The following is a 22,975-nucleotide window of genomic DNA, read 5'->3' as shown; positions in this document are numbered from 1 at the left end:
AAATATGGGAATCATAGACCAGAAAAGAGCTGCTCAGGGGCCTGAAGTGGCCAATGCTGTGTTGTGCCTACTTATGCTGAAGGTCACACCAGCTTGGGAGCCCGTGGAGGTCACATTTACAATAGTATCCAAGTAACCAAAATTCTGAGCTCCCCCCTGTTCACACGGAAGCACTGCTATTTCTCAAGGTGTCCTAGTTCATTTTTGTGAGACATCAGCCCCTCACGTATGACCAGGAGCATGATTTTCCATATTCTTCCCTTTTGCTCCTCTTGTCTGACTACTTCACCAATACCACGCATGAGAAATCAGCTCAGCCAGGCACTGCTCTGCCCAGGGTTCTGTCTTCTGTTCCCAAACCTACCGTTCCCTGTGTCCCAGGGCAGAACTGGGTTTGCATGGGGAAATGGGGAGCATTTTGCCTTCATGTATTCATTCGAATAACATTGAAATGCCAATTATGAACCCAACAAGGTTCTAAGTCCTGGGGAGAACATTCATGAAACAAAACTCCTGCTCTCCCTGGGTTATACTGTGAGCCACAGAACCTCAGTGAGGCCTTGAGGCAGTGATTCTGGACGCCAAGTCTTGCAAAGTTTCTGGTGAGGATGGCTGTTCCAGCTTTCGGCTTCTGTTAGCACCTCTCCAATAAAACGCTCAAGTGCCATAAAAAGAAGCACCCATTTTTAGACACACAATGTCCCAACCCATATTTAGAAAGCAAAAATTGACATTTTTGTTTCGTGGATGAACAGAAAGTATTCAAAGCTATAATTCTGCCTGCTGCATTGACAATCTTTCACATGATTCTAGAGCCTCAGCTTTTCCTTGAATAGTCACTAGGCCTATCATGGGGGTCATCCCAGAACAAGTCTAGCCTGCTTCCAAAGAGTACCTAAGCTGTCACCGCTTGCGAAACAGAAAACAGCTCCACTTTTGACGTGACAGTATTTTTGGGCTTTTGAGACCTGTATCAAGATTTCAACGTTCTTCCCTCCTCTCATGTACTCCCTCTCTCTCATTCTCTCTCTCTCAAATAAAAATAAATAAAATCTTAAAAAAAAAAAAAAAGATTTCAACGTTCTTGGGCTCATGTTTCAATTAGATTCAAACTCCAGGAACTGTGAGCTTCCTCTTCCCCTTAGCAGTGTCTACAAGGAGGCTGCTCTCAGCTGCAGCCTGGGAACAGGAGTAGGCCCTTCCATGAAGGCAGTGGAAGGTCTCTACTTTTCCCTTTTATGTCCTTCATTGGGGGTCATTGTCTTTTCCCAGGGCACCATGTGATAAAATTCTAGGACCGAGAGTACATTACACTTTTATGGAAGGACACAGTTTTCCTGGGAAGGAAAAACAAGGGAAATGAAGGCTTCGTTTGAAATGACTCAACGTAAAAGTAGTGTCCACAAGTCAACTCAGATTCCATAGCAATTCCTTGATGCAATGTTTCCATTTCCCTTTCTGTACCCCTGTGGGGGTGGGGAGAGTTGAGAGGCGCTGCAGAGGGGCCTTGGCACCACTAGGGGGCAGTATTGGATAGGAAGAAAAAGGAAAACCCCATTCATCCTATCTCTATAGAATGAAGTAGCATTTCAGGAAACCTAAATTTAAAATATCATCCTCTTGCCAGTCAGAAGTCATCTGCTTTTCTGCACTCCGATGCCATTGCCTACGCGTACATGTTAGAGCAAGTATGTTTTGCATTCATTCTTTTTTTTTTAAGATTTATTTATTTACTTGAGGGAGAGAGAGCATGCTTGTGTGCGCAGGGGGGAGGGGCAGAGGGAAGAGAGGTTTTTTTTCTTTTTTTAAGATTTTATTTATTTATTCTAGAGCGAGAAAAACAGAGAGAGCGCGAGCAAGGAGAGGGGCAGAGGCAGAGGGAGAAGCCGACTCCCGGCTGCGTAAGGAGCTGGAGGCGGGGCTCCGTCCCACCGCCCGGAGATCGAGACCCGAGCTGAAGGCAGCCGCTTAACCGGGCACCCGGCACCGGGAAGAGAGTCTTAGCGGACTCCGCGCTGCAGGAGCCGGAGGCCGGGCTGTATCTCACGCCCCGGAGGTTACAGCCTGACCTGAAACGAAGAGTGGGTCGCTCAACTGACTGAGCCACCCAGGTGCCACTGCACCCATTATTTTCTCCATTCACTTGTAAGTTCCTTGAAGATGACTGTCTTAGGCTTCATAAGTTTATTACATAATATTTGTTGAATAAGTGAATCTTTTATGAGCACCCTCTCAGTACATGCTGAGTTCTTAACAGTTGAAAAAAAAATTTTTTTTTTTTTTAAGATTTTATTTATTTATTAGAGAGCGAGCGAGAGAGAAACAGCATGAGAGAGGAGAGGGTCAGAGGGAGAAGCAGACTCCCTGCCGAGCCGGGAGCCCGATGCGGGACTCGATCCGAGGACCACGGGATCATGACCTGAGCCGAAGGCAGTCGCCCAACCAACTGAGCCACCCAGGCGCCCGAAAAATTTTTTTTTATAAAAACACGATTTTGAAGTTTTAATGTAGAGTTGAAGGTATTAAATAAGGAAGACATAACGAACCCAGCATTGAGCTATTTCACAACTAACACAGCCATGCTTATTGCTTTGCAGGGTGCTGCCACCTGCTTACTTTAGGTCATTGGATCCTCATAATAACCCTGGGAGCTCAACTGAGTGACTCCAGGAGTCTACAAGAAGCCACAGCCCTCAGGGACTCTTTTTTTTTTTTTTTTTTTTTTTAAGATTTTATTTATTTGACAGAGAGAGACACAGTGAGAGAGGGAACACAAGCAGGGGGTGTGGGAGAGGGAGAAGCAGGCTTCCCTCGGAGCAGGGAGCCCGATGTGGGGCTCGATCCAGGACCCTGGGATCATGACCTGAGCTGAAGGCAGACACTTAACGACTGAGCCACCCAGGCGCCCCATCAGAGACTCATTGGATTTTGTGTTTGGATGGTGAGGCTGGACTGAAGGCACCCCACTCCTTTCTTCAGCCTGTGTTAACCCCTTCTGTTCCTGAACATGTTATGAACATGTTGGTCCTGAACTGTGTGGAGTGGCTCAAAGGATTGCATAATAAGGGCTGGACTTAGGGAGCATATAGGCGGCCTCTGCCAGCTTGGGGTGGAGCAAGTTCTTCTGGAAGGCAGAAGGATGAAGACAAGACATACAGGAGTTAGGGAAGAAAAGGGTGTAAGGAGGAAAGGGGGCTGTCCCAGCTGCCCGTGTAACCTCTATACAGTTAGCTAATAGTGCTTACCCTTGAGAGTTTGCCCCTTGAGATGCCAAGAAAGACTTAATACTTTGTGTTGAACACCTGGCTTAAGGAAAGACTATTCATAATGACCACATAGCTCAGTGTGTCTCAGTGTGCCTTATCTATCATAATATTGGAGCATCATCTGTAATGTCCAAACCAATCTTTCATGCCTTTCACCGAGTGCCTGAGAAATGTTAGGCATTATTATTACTATTGATAGTGTTACTCATTGTTATTATTGCTACATCATGACACAGAGGCTTATTCTGACCAATTGTTACATTTAGTTTTGGAGACAGAACCACTGATACCAATAAAGAGAGTACAGCACTTATTTATTTATTTAGATAGATTTTTTCCCCTATTATTTATTTATTTAATTTTAATTCTAGTGTAGTTAGCATACAGTGTTCTATTAGTTTCAGGTGTACAATATATGCCTCAATAATTCTATACATTACTCAGTGCTCATCATGATAAGTGTACTCTTTGATCATCCCCATCCCCTATTTCACCCACCTCCCCTCTGGTGACCATCAGTTTGTTCTCTATAGTTCAGAGTCTGTTTCTTGGTTTGCCTCTCTCTTTTTTTACCCCTTTTATTCATTTGTTTTGTTTCTTAAATTCCACATATGAGTAAAATCATATGGTATTTGTCTTTGAACAACTTATTTCACTGAACATAACACCCTCTAGCTCCATCCGTGTTGAGAGTCCAACACTTTCGACCCCTGGTGGATTTGGTTGGCTGCTGGGGTAACTACACTTTGCCTTTTAGGCTGACATTCACGAGGCAAACGCAGTTGGCATAGTACTGTCCACCAAAGAAATCTAAGGGTGCTTCGAGATTTCTAGACTTGTTTCGTTTCAATGGTGAGGGCCTTAACAACTGGAGAAGGGCACTCCAGCTGGATTTGCTAGTTCTCTTTTAAACTTAACAGGTCCCATCTTCTTAAGCCAACTTTAACATGCCTTTCCTTCTTATTTTAAGAACTAAAAAAATGGGATAAGAATAATATCCATGTTTTAAAAAACTTTAAAAAACTTTTATTTTGAAATTTTTCAGACATAAAGAAAATTAGAAAAAAGTGTACTCAACACTTCTATCCTCAGTTGTTATCTTGCTACATATACTTCATCTATGTGTTTTTTCACTAAACCATTTTAATTTGTAGACTATATGAAGTTTCAGTCCAAAATACCTCAGCATGTAATCCTATATCACATGGTACCATTATCACTCCTAATGAATGAACAGTTATTTCCTTATATACTGACTATATTCAATTGCTTCAACTGACCTCAAATGTTCTTTATATGTTTTTTTTTTTTTCAAGTCAGGCTCTTATCAAAGACCATATGCTATATCTGTTAGTCCTAAGGCTTGTATAAGCCATAACAGTGGTCCTCCACCCCTTTTTCTTTTGTCCATCTGTGAAGACACTAGGTTAGTTGTTTTATCGAATATTCCTAACACCCATAAACTTGAACTTCATTGTAACTACAGTGCTTGGGGTTGGAAGTGGGGATGCCAGGGTGATGTTAGGAACCTCCATGAGCCACGGATTTCTTTTGTTTTCAGTTTTAATATTGATGTAAATTTTACGCTGTCACCCACAAAAAATACGATTGTGACATATTTCACAATTTCACTCCCTATATTATCTTTTTTCAGTTTTCTATCATGTTTCTGAGGTATTCATACACAGTTTTTTCTTTCGAGATTGAGCTTCCAAATATCCTCCAAATGTGCTCCTTTTTCAGAGTTTGCCATCTATCGGGTGGAATGTCAGAAACTCAAAGAGGCAGGACTCCATGCCAAGGTTGTGACAAATCAAAATTCTACACTGTGTTTTCAAGTTGGCCTGTTGGAGTTATTTTGTATAATACACTTTTTGCAGGTAAGAACGCTTTTGGCAATGTTCCTAATTTTAAGAAACTGTTCGTAGTGTTTTTGTTTGACTGCTGAACAAGGTAAAAAATCATTGGACCAGTTGCTCAAGGTTGGTGGATAAAATCAACCTTCCTTGGCAAACAGAGTTTGTAACTCTCTGCGAACACTTTAACAAGTGCAGTTTCAAAGAACAAATATTTATAACATAAAGGTTACAAGTAGGAGTCCTAAAAACTAGTAAGATAAATTTTTGAAGATTATATGGAAGCTCTTTCCTTATCTTAGTCACAGAGTTACGCTGATGACAAAATACAGAATGTGATGACAAAATACAGAATAAGTAAAAACTTTACTTATATTTTATGGTAACCGGTATGTATATATGTTCAGTTCTATTTTATTCAAACAAAGCCTATTGTAAATCTTGTGGTTTGCATTCTCAAATGTGCTCCCAGAAACAGCTTCCTAACATTTCCCTCAATGTTTCCTGCTTAAAACAAAACAAAACAAACAAATGAACAAACAAGATAACTTTAATATAAATTAAGACTGAATCAAAGATATTTGGCGTCTTGAGTAATTTATTTCCACTCAGTGGACTCGCTGTCCTAGATTGAGCATCCCTGAATTCCTTTCCTTTCCTCTTACCAATATGCATGAATTATATAAGGTTCTTTTTCTTCCTAAAGTGGCTAAGCTATCACTGGAAATTTCATTTCATTTTTCTTGGTGAAATTGTTTTTGAGGAATACTCATTACTCCAGGCTCTCACTGCAATTTTGTATTCAAGGGAAGGTTGGTCAGCTTGATTGATACTGAACAGAGAGACCTTCAAGGGAGAAAGAGCTAAGATTCCAGATGCTCATCCTTTCTGCCTAGGGGGACAAAATACAAGCAGTCCACCTTCAGAGGGGTAGGACGACAGGCAGGCATTCTGCACTGGCCCACCTGCTTTTTGTTTCTCTGCTTATGTCCATTGGACAGCCGGTAGTCTTGGGCCTAGCTGGTGTAGGGGAACCTTCCCCACTGCTAGTTGGCTATCTCTGCATTTTGTTTCTTCTTGGGAGACCAAAAAGCATGAGAGGAAATAAGGCCTAAAATTTACTAGTTTGAAACACTGGTTATGAGAATCTTTGTCTTAGCTGGGTTGATTTCGGTTTTATCAAAATAACTGGGGGTTAATGAGAAATCCTGATCCCTCTTCACAAAGACCATGACCTCTCTCTCTATATCCATCCTGGGAAAGGAGGTATGTGAAGTGAAAGTGGGAATTCTCCACAAGGAGAGTGATGAGAGATGAGGGCCTGGAGGTGTAGATGACCATGGAAAGCAGGTTCTGTAGACTCAGAGGTAAACTAAGGATGGTCCAGCTGAGTAGATGACAAGAGGGCTAGTCTTTAAGGGGTGTGTGGTAGTATTTAAAATATGTCCACCCAGGGAAAGAAACAACAAATGTTGGAGAGGTTGTGGAGAAAGGGGGGGAACCCTCTTACACTGTTGGTGGGAATGCAAGTTGGTACAGCCACTTTGGAAAACAGTGTGGAGATTCCTCAAAAATTTAAAAATAGAGCTACCCTATGACCCAGCAATTGCACTACTGGGTATTTACCCCAAAGACACAGATGTAGTGAAAAGAAGGGCCATAGGCACCCCAATGTTCATAGCAGCAATGTCCGCAATAGCCAAACTGTGGAAAGAGCTGAGATGCCCTTCAACAGATGAATGGATAAAGAAGATGTGGTCCATATATACAATGGAATATTACTCAGCCATCAGAAAGGATGAATACCCAACTTTTACATCAACATGGATGGGACTGGAGGAGATTATGCTAAGTGAAATAAGGCAAGCAGAGAAAGTCAATTATCATATGGTTTCACTTATTTGTGGAACATGAGGAACAGCATGGAGGACATTAGGAGAAGGAAGGGAAAATGGGGGCGGGGCATTGGAGGGGGAGATGAACCATGAGAGACTATGGACTCTGAGAAACAAACAGGGTTTTAGAGGGGAGGGCGGAGGGGGGATTGGTTAGCCCGGTGATGGGTATTAAGGAGGGCACGTACTGCATGGAGCACTGGGTGTTATATGAAAACAATGGATCGTGGATCACCACATCAAAAACCAATGATGTATTGTATGGTGACTAACATAACATAATAAAATTTAAAAAATAAAATTAAATAAAATATGTCCACCAATTCTTTGAGACTTCTCCTTTCAAGATGTGGAGTCTCTATTTCCTCCCCTTGAACCTGGGTGGTCTTACGGCTGCCTTGATGAATTAATGTGGCTGAAGCGATAGTGTGTGACTTCCAAAGCTAAATTAGAAAAGGCCAGGCAGCTTCTGATAGTTTCTCTTGGGATGCTCGCTTATGGAGCCTGCATAGCCAAGTAAAATGTCCACCTGAGACCATGATGTGGGGAGGAGCCCCAGCTGTTCTAGCCTGTAGCTGTTTGAGTGGCTTTGGCCCAGATGCCAGATAGGTGTGAAGAAGCCTTTAGGATGATCCTAAGCCCCCACTGCCTGACCACACCTGCACAGAGAACGGAATGAGAACTGCTTAGCTGGGTCCACTCAGCCCAGGATCAGTAAATAAATTAATACTATTTTTAACATGTTTGGGGGTAACTCTTAATGCAGCAGTAGGTAATTGAAGCAAGGCATTAAAATAGAACAATGCTGATAAACTCAAGTTCTCTCAAAAATTCTGGTGAAATGCAAATAAATCCCTTGCCTGCTGAAGTGGGTGTTGCTCTTGTGAGCAAAATTAGTTAAAAAGCACTTCGCTCGGGCTCGAGCCCATCTCTGTTGTGTATTTGTGTGAAAAGCAATGGAGTAAATTCCACATCTCTGTACCAGGGATGGCTTAGGGGAGGTTGGGACTAAAGGGGAGGAAAAATAATTTCCTTCCACCCTTCTAAGTTCTTGGCTGAGACCCCTGGAGTAAACAACAGAGGAAAACAAATAGAAGTTGATTACCATGTGTATCTCCTGTGCACATGGAAGCTACCTAGGGAAAAATGAGTAACTCCCTGAGGTGCCTTAGGATTCAGGCTTAAATACCATTTTAATAGGGAAAGAGGAGGAATGTAAGCCTCTTAGGGGAGAGGAAATCATTTTTAGGAAAGACGAATGGGCACTTCGAAGAGTAGATGGGAGGTATGATAGTTTGTGACAAAGTCTGTCTGGGTGTGGTGTCCAATTTTATCAATCTTCCCTGGTTGTTGAAACTCCCAAGGAGGAGATTTATGACAATTGAGTTCCTTTTGGACCATGTGTCTTTAAGTCGAAAAGGGGAGTTCAGAGAAAGTCTCTCCCCGCATTTGCTATTTTCCAAGTGCCTACAGCTCAAGACAATGTACCAAGGTGGCATATTTGGGGGTGGCATGTCCTGAACTCCTACAGTTATATTTTGGGGTGGCATATTCTGCTACCCTTCTGGGCAAAGCTTTCTTCCTTGATAAAAAGAGATTCAAGAGGATGAAGGCTTACCTTCCAGGCCCCAAGCCTGGGGGTGGGGAGGGGGGGAAACAAGAACCCCCCAGTTCCATCTTCATTTTGGTGCTGAACTCACCAACCTGGAATTTCTGGTCACTGGGCTTCATGTTGGATAATAATTGCCCTTTTGATAGGAAGGTATCCTATTATTTGTGGTTTGACACAATGTATATTTGATATGATGTGGCTTCCAAGGAATGCATGATTTTTAAAAAAAATTCTAAATTTTAAATCCTTTAGTGCATCTTCCAAGAGGTTTCCTGGTTTCAAAAGTCACAAAGGGAAGCTGAAGATAGAACTTGCATTTGATAAAAACAGGTACTATTTTACTGTCCCCCCCCCCTCAGGATACTAAGCCTACTTCAGCAAGTAGAAGTAAGTTAGGAAACGGATCTGTTTTTGTTCCTTCTGTTTCTGCAAATATTCTTGTGTAGAAAATGATTTGGAATCCCAAAGTGAAATATGAAATGCCATGGAAGATAGTTACATTTTAGGATTTTGTAATCAAAGGCTGTCAGGGGTTGAAGTAAAGTCCTTCCCTGTTTGATTTTAACATTCTAGAATGGTCAGCTCTTATGGGCTGAATTACATCTTCCCCAAATTCATCTGTTAAAAGCCTCCTAGTATCTCAGAATGTGACCTTATTTTGGAAATAGGGCCTTAAAGAGGTAATTAAGTTAAAGCAGGATTGTCAGGCTGAGTCCTAACCCACTACGCCTGATGTCCTTATAAGAAGAGATTAGGATGCAGAGGGAGCAGCCACACCCGGTACTGGGGAAAGCGGACGGATGGACGGACAGACGTGTGAACACACAGGGAGAAGGCAGCTGTCTGCAGCCAAGAAGAGAGGCCTCAGGAGAAATCAAGCCCGTTGATACTTTGATCTTGGACTTCCAGCCTCTAGAACAATGAGAAAATGAATTTCTGTTATTTAAGCCGCCCAGTCTGTGGTATTTTGTTATGGAAGTCCTAGCGAACCAATGTGACAGACATCTGCCCATTGACTTATGGTGATGTAAAGTACAGTTTTTCGTCCCTTCATTTCATCACTCATAAGGGAAGGGATGAAAAAACTGCAAGTTAAGAGACATTTGCCAATAAGTCAAAATACAGAATTATATCCAATGCCACTTTTCTGGAAGGGGCATACAATTTTTATGAATAGGTAATCAGCTTCATCCCACCTGCACTGTATGTTAAATAAATGTTTACGGATTCTGGTTTGAAGGTGACATTACATCATCAGGCTGTCAAGTTTGCTCACAGGTCTCAATCCAACCTCAGAAAGAATAAGGGACTTGGAGCTACTTGTGATAATGAGGTGTTTGTGAAGGAGAAGACAGGGAATAAAATTTGACTCCTTGGTTTGACGCAGTGGATGGCTATGAGACAATGATGTTAGAGCTTGTTAATATTTTACATTTATTAGTAGATAAGGAAACACTTGATTTTATTTTTGTTCAGAGTTCCCAAAAGATGAATTAGTTTCCTGAAGAATATGATTCAAGATCTGTTGGACTAACTCCTTTATGTAAGGTTGTTTGGAGGCAAATTTGTTTCCTTTGTATAATACTTCATGTGATTAGTCTTTTGGCCTAATTATAAATTCAGTTCTCAAAACAGTTTGTCCCTAAGTAAATCGCAGTGCTGTTTTCTATTTGATTTTCTAAAAAAAGAAAATCTAATGGAGATGTCCTCACTAGTATTTATTTGTTATTATACTGCAATTAATGGAAATACGTAGTTATTACTCTTTTTCCTCCCAGGTCATTTTGATGCTATGGAAATTACCCGGGATGCTTTCTAATAAAATAAAAATAATAGCTCAACAATCTTATCTAGGTTTTCTCAGGCCTGTCTTGCAAAACTGGCCATCAGGAAATATTTTATCTACCAAAATATAGCACTAGCATATACAACAAAATGGTATTTCTTGAACTGTGGCTCACACAAAAAAAGATACACAGGGAGCTGAACATTTTTAGTATTTTCTTGCTCAGTTTTCAGTGACATTCTTGGAAATAAAAGCCTGACTTATAAAAAGAAAGCCAATTCTCTTTGATATGTTGATATGTAAATTTAGGAAAGGTCCTCAATGGCTATGGAATAAAAACTGGAAACGGCAACTGTAATTTTGTTCAATTTTGTTAACAAGAATGTAGTCGATTTGTTAGAAAAGGTGCCTGCTTCTAATAAGTCAATAATCAATAGTTAAAAAATAAGCATATATGTGTGGAACCTTTTATTAGAAAAAATTTGCCACTATCATCTACAGGAACACAAATTTTGCTCTTCCCAAGTGAGGAAAGAATTCACACAGTTGCACTTAATAGAAGCAGGACCAACTAGGCATATTTGACGAGCCACCTGCTGTGGAAGCTTTAAGGAAGGCCTACAGAGATGAAATTTAATACGGTAAAAAAAAAAAATATATATATATATATATATTTAGTTTTATTATTTATTATTCACTTATTTATTATTAACATATAATGTATTATTTGTTTCAGGGGTTCAGGTCTGTGATTCATCACTCTTACACAACACACAACACCCACCACAACACATACCCTCCCCAGTGTCCATCACCCAGCCACCCCATCCCTCCCACCCCCCACCACTCCAGCAACCCTCAGTTTGTTTCCTGAGATTGACTCTCTTATGGTTTGTCTCCCTATCTGGTTTCATCTTGTTTCATTTTTTCCTCTCTTCCCCTATGATACTCTGCCTTGTTTCTTAAATTCCACATATCGGTCAGATCATATGATAATTGTCTTTCTCTGATTGACTTATTTTGCATAGTGTAATAACCTTTAGTTCCATCCATGTTGTTACAAATGGCAAGATTTCATTTTTTTGATGGTGCGTAATATTTCATTATATATATATCACATCTTCTTTATCCAGTCATTTGTCAATGGACATCTAGGCTCTTCCCATAGTTTGGCTATTGTGGACATTGCTACTATAAACATTGGGGTGCATCCTTCAGATCCCTACATTTGTATCTTTGGGGTAAATACCCAGTAGTGCAATTGCTGGGTCATAGGGTAGCTCTATTTTCAACTTTTTGAAGAAATTCCATACTGTTTTCCAGAGTGGCTGCACCAGCTTGCATTCCCACCAACAGTGTAGGAGGATTCCCCTTTTTCCGCATCCTCGCCAACATCTGTCGTTTTCTGACTTGTTAATTTTATCCATTCTGACTGGTGTGAGATGGTATCTCATTGAGGTTTTGATTTGGATTTCCCTGATGCCAAGTGATGTTGAGCACTTTTTCATGTGTCTGTTGGCCATTTAGATGTCTTCTTTGCAGAAATGTCTGTCCATGTCTTCTGCCCATTTCTTGATTGGATTAGTTGTTCTCTGGGTGTTGAGTTTGATAAGTTCTTTATAGATGTTGGATACTAGCCCTTTATCTGATATGTCATTTGCAAATATCTTCTCCCATTTTGTCGGTTGTCTTCTGGTTTTGTTGACTGTTTCCTTTGCTGTGCAAAAACTTTTTATCTTTTTTTTTTAATTTTATTTTATTATGTTATGTTATATGCAAACAATGAATCATGAAATACTACATCAAAAACTAATGTTGTACTGTATGGTGACTAACTAAAGCTTTTTATCTTTTTTTAAAATTTATTTTATTTTATTTTTTAAGATTTTATTTATTTATTTGACAGAGAGAGAGCACAAGCAGGGGGAGCGGCAGGCAGAGGGAGAAGCAGGCTCATCAAGCAAGGATCCCGATACAGGGCTCGATACCAGGACCCTGGGATCATGATCTGAGCTGAAGGCAGACGCTAAAGCTTTTTATCTTGATGAAGTCCCAGTAGTTCATTTTTGCCCTTGCTTCCCTTGCCTTTGGCAATGTGTCTAGGAAGAAGTTGCTGTGGCCAAGGTTGAAGAGGTTGCTGCCTGTGTTCTCCTCAAGGATTTTGATGGATTCCTGTCTTACATTGAAGTCTTTCATCCATTTTGAGTCTATTTTTGTGTGTGGTGTAAGGAAATAGTCCCGTTTTATTCTTCTGCATGTGGCTGTCCAATTTTCCCAGCACCATTTGATGAAGAGACTGTCTTTTTTCCATTGGATATTCTTTCCTCTTTTGTTGAAGACTAGTTGACCATAGAGTTGAGGATCCATTTCTGGGCTCTCTATTCTGTTCCACTGATCTGTGTGTCTGTTTTTGTGCCAGTACCATACTGTCTTGATGATTACAGCTTTGTAATAGAGCTTGAAGTCCAGAATTGGGATGCCACCAGCTTTGCTTTTCTTTTTCAAAATTCCCCTAGCTATTTCGGGTCTTTTCTGGTTCCATACAAATTTTAGGATTATTTGTTCCATTTCTTTGAAAAAAGTTGATGGTATTTTGATAAGGATTGCATTGAATGTGTAGATTGCTCTAGGTAGCATAGACATTTTAACAATATTTGTTTTTCCAATCCATGAGCATGGAATGTTTTTCCATTCTTTCAATTCTTTCTCAATTTCTTTCATGAATATCCTATAGTTTTCTGAGTACAGATCCTTTGCCTCTTTGGTTAGATTTATTCCTAGGTATCTTATGGTTTTGGGTGCAATTGTAAATGGGATCAACTCCTTAATTTCTCTTACTTCTGTCTTGTTGTTGGTGTATAGGAATGCCACTGATTTCTGTACCTTGATTTTATATCCTGCCACTTTGCTGAATTCCTGTATGAATTCTAGCAGTTTTGGGGTGCAGTCTTTTGGGTTTTCCACATAAAGTATCATATCATCTGCAAAAACTGAGAGTTTGGCTTCTTCTTTGCTGATTCGGATGCCTTTTATTTCTTTTTGTTGTCTGATTGCTGTGGCTAGGACTTCTAATACTATGTTGAATAGCAGTGGTGATAGTGGACATCCCTGTCATGTTCCTGCCCTTAGGGGGAAAGCTCTCAGTTTTTCCCCATTGAGAATGATATTCGCTGTGGGTTTTTCATAGATGGCTTTTATGATATTGAGGTATGTACCCTCTATCCCTACCCTCTGAAGAGTTTTAATCAAGAAAGGATGCTGTACTTTGTCAAATGCTTTTTCTGCATCTATTGAGAGGATCATATGGTTCTTGTCCTTTCTTTTATTAATGTATTGTATCATATTGATTGATTTGTGGATGTTGAACCAACCTTGCAGCCCAGGAATAAATCCCACTTGGTCGTGGTGAATAACCCTTTTAATGTACTGTTGGATCCTATTGGCTAGTATGTTGGTGAGAATTTTTGCATCCATGTTCATCAGGGATATTGGTCTGTAATTCTTTTTGGTGGGATCTTTGTCTGGTTTTGGGATCAAGGTAATGCTGGCCTCATAAAAAGAGTTTGGAGGTTTTCCTTCCATTTCTATTTTTTGGAACAGTTTCAGAAGGATAGGTATTAATTCTTCTTTAAATGTTTGGTAGAATTCCCCTGGGAAGCCATCTGGCCCGGGGCTCTTGTTTGTTGGGAGATTTTTGTTTACTGCTTCAATTTCCTTGCTGGTTATGGGTCTGTTCAGGTTTTCTCTTTCTTCCTGATTTAGTTTTGGTAGTTTATAGGTCTCTAGGAATGCATCCATTTCTTCCAGATTGTCTAATTTGTTGGCATATAGTTGCTTATAATCTGTTCTTATGATTGTTTGTATTTCTTCAATGTTGGTTGTGATCTCTTTCATTCATGATTTTATTTATTTAGGTCCTTTCTCTTTTCTTTTTGATAAATTTGATCAGGGGTTTGTCAATTTTATTAATTCTTTCAAAGAACCAGCTCCTAGTTTCGTTGATCTGTTCTATAATGTTCTTTTGGTTTCTATTTCATTGATTTCTGCTCTGATCTTTATTATTTCTCTTCTCCTGCTGGGTTTAGGCTTTATTTGTTGTTCTTTCTCCAGCTCCTTTAGGTGTAGGGTTAGGTTATGTATTTGGGACCTTTCTTGTTTCTTGAGAAAGGCTTGTAGTGCTATATACTTCCCTCTTAGGACTGCCTTTGCTGCATCCCAAAGATTTTGAATGGTTGTGTTTCATTTTCATTTGTTTCCATGAATTTTTTAAAATTCTTCTTTAATTTCCTGGTTGACCCATTCATTTTTTAGTAGCATGCTCTTTAGCCTCCATGTATTTGAGTTCTTTCCAACCTTCCTCTTGTGATTGAGTTTCAATCTCAAAGCACTGTGGTCTGAAAATATGCAGGGAATGATCCCAATCTTTTGGTACTTGCCGAGACCTGATTTGTGACCCAAGATGTGACCTATTCTGGAGAATGTTCCATGTGCACTAAAGAAGAATGTATATTTTGTTGCTTTGGGATAGAATGTTCTGAATATATCAGTGAAGTCCATCTGGTCCAGTGTGTCATTCAAAGCCCTTATTTCCTTGTTGATCTTTTGCTTAGATGATCTGTCCATTGCAGTGAGGGGGTGTTAAAATTTCCTACTATTGTTATATTATTGTCAATGTGTTTCTTTGATTTTGTTATTAATTGGCTTATATAATTGGCTGCTCCCATGCTAGGGGCATAAATATTTACAATTGTTAGATCTTCTCGTTGGATAGACCCTTTAAGTAGGATATAGTGTCCTTCCTCATCTCTTATTACAGTCTTTGGTTTAAAATCTAGCTTGTCTGATATAAGGATTACCACCCCAGCTTTCTTTTGATGTCCATTGGCATGATAAATGGTTTTCCACCCCCTCACTTTCAATCTGGAGGTATCTTTGGGTCTAAAATGAGTCATTTGCAGACAGCATATCAATGGGTTTGCTTTTTTATCCTACATGATACTCTGTGTCTTTGGATTGGGGCATTTACCCCATTTACATTCAGGGTAACTATTGAAAGATACGAATTTAGTGCCATTGTAAGGTGACTGTTACTGTATATTGTCTCTGTTCCTTTCTGGTTTATGTTACTTTTGGGCTCTCTGCTTGCTTAGAGGACCCCTTTCAATATTTCTTGTAGGGCTGGTTTGGTGATCACAAATTCTTTTAGTTTCTGTTTGTCCTGGAAGCTTTTTATCACTCCTATTTTCAATGACAGCCTAGCTGGATAAAGTATTCTTGGCTTCATTGCAGTAAAAAATATTGTTAAAAGGAGACACAACTCTGCAAAAGACATTTTTCTCATTTTATAAATATATTATTAAATGCTACAGCACTATTCTACCAAATTCATCTCCTTATGTTTCATGAGATTACCAAGATAAATGAACATCTGAGTCAGGAGTGGTAGAGGGGGCAGAGATTAGACTAAATTATCTCTTTTGTAACCTATAAGAGTCTGTGGCTTCAGGACAAAGAAGCAATGAGCGTGATAGCCAGTATTTATCTAGCACTTCCCCTATGCTAGGCACTGTTCTTAGTGCTTTTTAAGTCATCTCTGAGGCTCCAGGGTTATATGGAATGAAAAAACAAATAGCTCCAAATCAGAGGCAAATTTTGACCATTATTCTAGAGGTTTTGGTTTAACAAGAAAACACATTATCTCTATGGCCCCAGTATTTTGAGGGATAGGGAAATCTCATCTTTGATTCAGCGATTCCTGCTTATCCTACACTACCCATTCTTCCCATTTCTAGCAGCTGGCCTGTGAGTGCCTAGAATAAAGCCTATGTGTTTCTTCCTCCCTCCCAGTTAGGTAGGGCCATGTGACTAAGTTCTGGCCAACAGAACAGAAACAGAAGTATTATGAGGTAACATGTAGGAACCTGCTTTCTGAGACTATGTATATGCTTTAGGTGGATCATCAGATTGTACTCTTTTTGTTGCCTCTTTGGGAAGGGACTTTTGTCCCATGAAGTAACACATCAGGCTAAATGATTTCTATATGTCTCTTGCAAGGACACAGCACAACAGCCAGCCAGTTTTTTGTGTGCTTAGCTTTTTTTTTTAAAAGGTGAAAATGTACAAAGAGGAAAGTTGAAGTCAAGCTACTACATTAAGGAATTGAAGTAAGTAGATAGAACATAAAGTAGGAAAATAGTAAATATTAGAAATGGAACAGATCAGTAAAGTCTGTGTTGATCCTTGAATCACTGAAGAATTAATAGGTCACTATGCTAAAGCAGAGTGCTTGTTTTTAACATGTAACAGTCTCATTTATTTTATGAACTTGGTTCTCTGGATTCTCAAGATCATCTGCTACTTTCTTGGGAAAATAACAGCTCACATTTTAATAAATCTCACTGCCATGGAACATACTTTCTGATGCATCTAACTTTTCTCCTATTCATTCATTACCTTATTCATTTTGGAAATTTGCAAGACTAGAGCTGATCCATAAAAACTTCATCTCTCTTCCTCTGTTTTTGTACTTTATACTTCCTTAGTTAAGGATGTCCTTTTCTTATCTGGCTGACTAACTCCTACAGCACCTTGGCTCAAGCTCAAGCATTCTCTCTCCTTAGGGAGTCCATTGTTTCTAGAAACCTGGTTTAGGTACCCCATTGTGTGCTCCAGCCCACTGAGCCTATCTCTACCAATGCACTTATTACTCAATGTTGTAGCTCTGTTTGCTCCTCTCTTCTTCTCCCCTGGACTATAAGCTCCTTAAAGTCACTATCTTTCATCTCTGTGTTCCTAGATACCAGCAAAGTGCCTGTCTTATAGCAAATCTACAATAAATTCTTCTTTAAAAATTTTTTTTCTCAGATCTGAGATTCCAAATATCTCAAACACATTTTTCTTTAATACATTTTTAAAGTTAAATTTATCAAGGAGTGGGGTGCCTGGGTGGCTCATTTAGTTAAGCATCTGTTTTTGGCTCAGGTCATGATCCCAGGGTCCTGGGATCGAGCCTCTCATTGGGCTCCTTGCTCAGCGAGGAGCCTGCTTCTCCCTCTCCCTCTACTTCTCTCCACTGCTCATGCTCTCTCTCTCTGTCAAATAAATAAAATTATTTATTTATTTAAAAGATTTTTATTTATTTATTTGTCAGAGAGAGAGAGAGAGAGAGAGCTCCCATGCTGAGCAGGGAGCCTGATGCAGGGCTCGATCCCAGGACCCTAGGATCATGACCTGAGCTGAGGGCAGCCGCTTAACTGACAGAGCCACCCAGGTGCCCCAAATAATATCTTTTAAAAAAAAATTTATTGAGTAAATTACATTTACAAAATACAATAAAATTAACATTTAAAATTGTACAGATTGATGAGCTTTGCCAAATGTATACAGTCTTATAACCACACTGCAGCTGTGGTATAGAACATTTCCATCCCCTCTAAAAGTTCCATTTGCTCCTCCGTAGTCAATCCCCTACCTCATCTGGCCCCTGGAAACCACTGCTCCAATTTCTGTCCCCACAGTTTTTTTTTTTTTTTTTAAAGATTTTATTTATTTATTTGAGAGAGAATGAGAGAGAGCACATGAGAGGGGGGAGGGTCAGAGGGAGAAGCAGACTCCCTGCCGAGCAGGGAGCCCGATGCGGAACTCGATCCCGGGACTCCAGGATCATGACCTGAGCCGAAGGCAGTCGCTTAACCAATTGAGCCACCCAGGCGCCCTGTCCCCACAGTTTTGCTAGTGCTATACTGTCATATAAAATGGAATCACGTGTAGCATGTGTGGGCATACATTTTCTTGCACTTTGGTTTATTGCACTTCACAAATATTGTGCTTTTACAAATTGAAAGTTGGTGGCAACCCTGCATTGAACAAGTCTATTGGCACCATTTTTCCACAGCATTTGCTCACGTCCGGGCTCTGTGTCACATTTTGGTAATTCCCGTAATATTTCAAACTTTACTGTTATTATTATATTTGTTATGGTGCTCTGTGGTGGATGATCTTTGATGTTACTATTGTATTTGTTTTGGGGTGCTACAAATTGTGCCCATATAGGACAGCGAACATACTTGGTAAATATTGGGTGTGTCCTGCCTGTTTCCCATCTCTACCTCTCCTCGGGCTTCCTACTCCCTGAGACACAACAATATTGAAATTAGGCCAATTAATAACCTTATAATGGCCTGAAAGTGTTCAAATGAAAGGAAGAGCCAATTGATGTGGAAACCTTCATTGTTGTCTTATTTTAGGAAATTGCCACAGTCACCCCAGCCTTCAGCAGCCACCACCCTGATCAGTCAGCAGCCGTCAACACTGAGGCAAGACCCTCCACCAGCAAAAGGATTATGACTTGCTGAAAGCTCAGATGATGGTTAGCATTTTTAGCAATATAATATTTTTAAATTAGTGTACGTACATTGCTGTTTTAGACATATTACTATGGTACACTTAACAGACTACAGTTTAGTGTAAAGATAACTTTTATACATGCTGGGAAACCAAAAAATTCATTTGACTCCCTTTATTGCAATATTCACTTGACTGTGGTGGTCTGGAACCAAACCCACAACATCTCTAAGGTGTGTCTGTCTGTATTCCTTTGTGTTTCACTTTTTTCACTGGACAGAATGTGTTTGAGACCCACCCACATTACACATATCAGCAGTTTATTCCTCTCCATGTCTAAGCAGTACCCATCTTATGTGTGGTCTAAATATGTTTAACTACTTGATGGACGTTATAGTTGTTTCCAGTTTTATTATAGGGATAACACTGCTAAAAACATTCACATGTAGATCTTTATATGGGCATATATTTTCATTTCTCTTGGGTAAATGTATAGGATTGGGATTTCTGGGTTGCATGGTAAGCCTGTGTTTAACTTTATAATAAAACATTAGCATTTTGCAGAGTAATCGTGCCAATTTATACTTCTACCAGTAGTTCATAAATGCTTTTAAAACGAGTATCATATGTATACTAGATTTCTGATTCTTTAGTTGTCAGATATTGCTAAGTTGCTTTAAAAAATGTGTAAAAATAAATGGATGGATGTACTGAGGTCTAGCTTTTTTTTGGTTGCCAGAGTAGAAAGAAATTGAATAAGACCCATTCCTCCCAAATAATTCCTCCACTGTTTTAATTATCAATATTTGAAATTCCTTCCTTGCAGTGTCATTGTCCCCCCAATACTTTGTTGGAACTCCAAGTCCTCGGGAAGCTGATCTGATAGGATCACTTCGTCAAGATTTATGAGGACCAGTTTCCAAAGCCCTAGCTGTGAGTCGAGTGGGAGGGCCATTCCGGGTACGGAGAGTCTGAGTCTGGGGACGAGCCAAAGACGGGAAGAGCAGAGGTCCGGGATGAGGGACACACACAGCAAAGGGCCAACAAGCCGGCTGGAAGGAGACTGGAGCCGGCCGGCCGTTGTATTCCTCTGCCAGCACTAGCAGCCGATCGGGGTTTGAGAACCAGCTGCACCACTTTCTAGGCACACGGCTTTAAGCAAATCCTGTAACTTTTTATTTAAACGTCAGATTTTTTCGCCCCTCCATCTGAGATGCTGAGGAAATAATAGTAGCTCCATCTGCTCAAATGATTGCTGTGGGCATTGCACTGAGACGTACTGGTAAGTACAATATATACTGCATGAGTGTCTTTTATTTTTTTAATTTTTAAAAGATTTTATTTATTTATTTGAGAGAGAGGGAGAGAGAGCACAAGCAGCGGAGGAGGGGCTGAGGAGCAGGAGAGGGAGAAGCAGACTGCTGCCAAGCAGGACCCAGGGATCATGACCTGAGCCGAAGGCAGATGCTTAACCGACTGAGCCACCCAGATGCCCCCAGGAGTATCTTTTAATTGGTCAATTTTAAAAGCTGCTTTCCGCCCTAAATTCTCTTCTGTTGAACCTTCTTTTGACTTTTGCTCTATAACTACCATGTCAATGGTCCCCTCTCTCAGATCCATTTAATCTCTTTTCCTGCCCCTTTAGAACATCCTATGTGCTTTAGAGTAGTAGTCTGTGATACTTTCATAAAATTTCTTCCTACCACAGTCCATCTCAGACCCAGAGAACAAAATTGTGAGGTTTTAGATGTGACTGAGATGTGCCTTCAGTTTGGGGTTGTGTGACATGTCCAAGACTACTCAAATTACATTGTGACAAACAGCTCATCAATCTGAGATGCTAGGAGTCTTCTTAATTCCTGAGGGGGTGTAGAGATCCTTCTGTGACTCTTCCCCTGTCTCTCCAACACAAGCATCGTTTCACAGAAGTTCAGACATAGTCATTTATAAAACGCCTACATTTTCCTGGACATTTTCCTATATTCCCTTTCTTTTTTTTTTTTTTTTTTAAAAGATTTTATTTATTCATTTGAGAGAGAGAATGGGAGAGAGAGCACGAGAGGGGGGAGGGTCAGAGGGAGAAGCAGACTCCCTGCTGAGCAGGGAGCCCGATGCGGGACTCGATCCTGGGACCCCAGGATCATGACCTGAGCCGAAGGCAGTCGCTTAACCGACTGAGCCACCCAGGCGCCCACCTATATTCCCTTTCTATTTATAAACTGCATTTGTTTTGCCTTTTTTGTGTTCCAGCATAATGTTTGTTTATAAAAAAGATGTCATGTAATCCTTGCAATGCCCTCCATGATAGGAAAGATGACATGAAGTTTTAGGGGAGTAAATGACTCGCTAGGGAAAACACATGTCTATGCCATGATGTCATCATTGATGAGTCCATGGCCCCTTTGTTCTCTGGGGACCTGCTGTTTCCATAGGCAGTCTAGCTCACAGGATGGTTTTGCTTTCAAGTAAAGCCAACCTCAAAATTATGCTAAGTGCAAGGGCCAGAAGTTAATAGGGGTTAAGGAATTTCTGAAGACAATAGTGCAACGAAGTTTCCTCTCTTCTTGGCAGCTAGTTCTCTAGACTGAACGGAGTGAGTCAAAATTCTTATTAAGGTCTTATTAAATCTGATGTCAGTAACCAGGATTATTTGGCACCTTGAATAGGGACTGGCTGAGCTTACTTTTTAGCTACCAACTGCCCAGCCCAGCTCAGCTCAGCTCAGCTCAGCCCAGATGTCCACAGAAGGTGGATATTTACCACTGCATTGCTATTTATCAGTGATAGTCTGCTGCTCATTCCCTATCTTCTCTTCTCTCTTTCTTCCATAATAATGAAACCTCAGAGTTTTAGATGGGCACCTGGGTGGCCAGAATAAACTACGTTGTCAAGCCTCCTTTGCAGCTAGATGTGGCCACGTGACTAAGTTCTGACCAAAGAAATATAATCACAGTCATCCAAAAGCAGCTTGTGGGACTCTTCCTCTGAAGACAACAAAGATTCCTGTGTGACCACCGTTCCCCACTTTTTTTGTGGTCCTTTGCTTTTTTCCTTTTGGCTAAAATTTGTGTGTCATAACTTAGGTCAGAACAGCCATCTTGGGCCATGTGGTACCTTCAGAGAGAGGCCTCACTGGTGGAACACTAAGATGATGGGAGCCTGCATGTCTGAGGACATCATGGAACTGTCACTGTCTTACCTGTGGACTGCCCACCTCTTGACTTCCAGGAGTGTTTTCGTCCCTGTTAGTTCTGTCCCCTGTTCCTAGCAGCAGAACCCTTCTGAGGCAACAGAGCACCAGCTGTGGATGCTTTGAGGAGAGGTGAGATTGGAAGTGGGGGTGGCGATGTTCTCATTGATTCCCAAAAGTGGTCTCAGGAAGGAAGGAGACACTGCCTGTGGTAGGATGTGAGGCCAGTGGGACGGGTCGGTCCTTCCACCTGCACTCAGACCACATGGCAACTGCCCTGCTGTTGCTTCAGCATCTGCAGCAGGCAGTCCTCGAGGCTGCCCCCCTTCTTGCCTGCTCTGCAGCAGGAACTAATGGTTCTGAGGCACCTGGTCTCCTTATTAGCAGCTCTGTCAGCTGTGCTGGTAAGAGCTAGGTGGGCCAGGCACATCTAGATGCATCCATCACTGCCTATTGGTGGCAGTTTTGTGTTGCTTTAACTTTCAAAGAATTCGGATGCAGATATCCTGTAATGGTGGCAGGCTTCCACTTCCAATCCCGTTCTTGAGGGGGTGCGGCAATGAGTTCCAACATGTTTTGCAAAATGAATGACTTGCCCAAGAATAATGGAAATAAGACCAACCAGGTGCTGGCACCTGGATCCTAGTCCTGGCACCAATGATAGAAACAAGACATTGAGCAGGCTCCTGAGTGGCTCTGGTTCTCAGGTTTTGTAAATGTGAAATGGCACACTGGGTCATGTGATTTCTTTCTTTCTTTCTTTCTTTTTTTGAAGATTTTATTTATTTATTTGAGAGAGAGAACATGCACAAGCAGGGGGAGAGGCAGAGGCAAAGGGAGAAGCAGGCTTCTCACTGAGCAGGGAGCCTGATGCAGGGCTTGATCCCAGGACCCTGGGATCATGACCTGAGCCGAAGGCAGATGCTTAACCGACTGAGCCACCCAGGCGCTCCAAGGGTTACATAATTTCTAAGACCCCTTTTGGTCTTACAGCCTGCTGGTTGTCCCTCATTATCCTTTCTCTCTT

At 40.9% G+C, this 22,975-nt stretch overlaps 1 long non-coding RNA gene across 2 annotated transcripts; it reads left to right on the top strand.

Annotated features, from left to right (window-relative positions):
* Positions 1-1,609: 1,609 nt before the first annotated feature.
* Positions 1,610-22,265, top strand: LOC135365576 (uncharacterized). 2 transcript variants are annotated; one of them, XR_010413673.1, is made up of 7 exons: positions 1,610-1,688; positions 1,831-2,145; positions 5,010-5,146; positions 8,882-8,959; positions 18,662-18,783; positions 19,585-20,040; positions 21,842-22,265. It is a non-coding gene; the product is annotated as an uncharacterized LOC135365576 (long non-coding RNA). The 2 variants fall into 2 exon arrangements; XR_010413674.1 differs by lacking the exon at positions 8,882-8,959.
* The last annotated feature ends 710 nt before the right edge of the window (positions 22,266-22,975 follow it).

This window comes from Mirounga angustirostris, unplaced genomic scaffold (assembly GCF_029215605.1).
Source record: "Mirounga angustirostris isolate CCGP_5_RB_7025 unplaced genomic scaffold, mMirAng1.0.hap1 SCAF_8, whole genome shotgun sequence".
In the NCBI taxonomy this organism is placed as follows: Eukaryota; Metazoa; Chordata; class Mammalia; order Carnivora; family Phocidae; genus Mirounga; species Mirounga angustirostris.
This window is presented reverse-complemented; position numbering and strand designations above follow the sequence as displayed.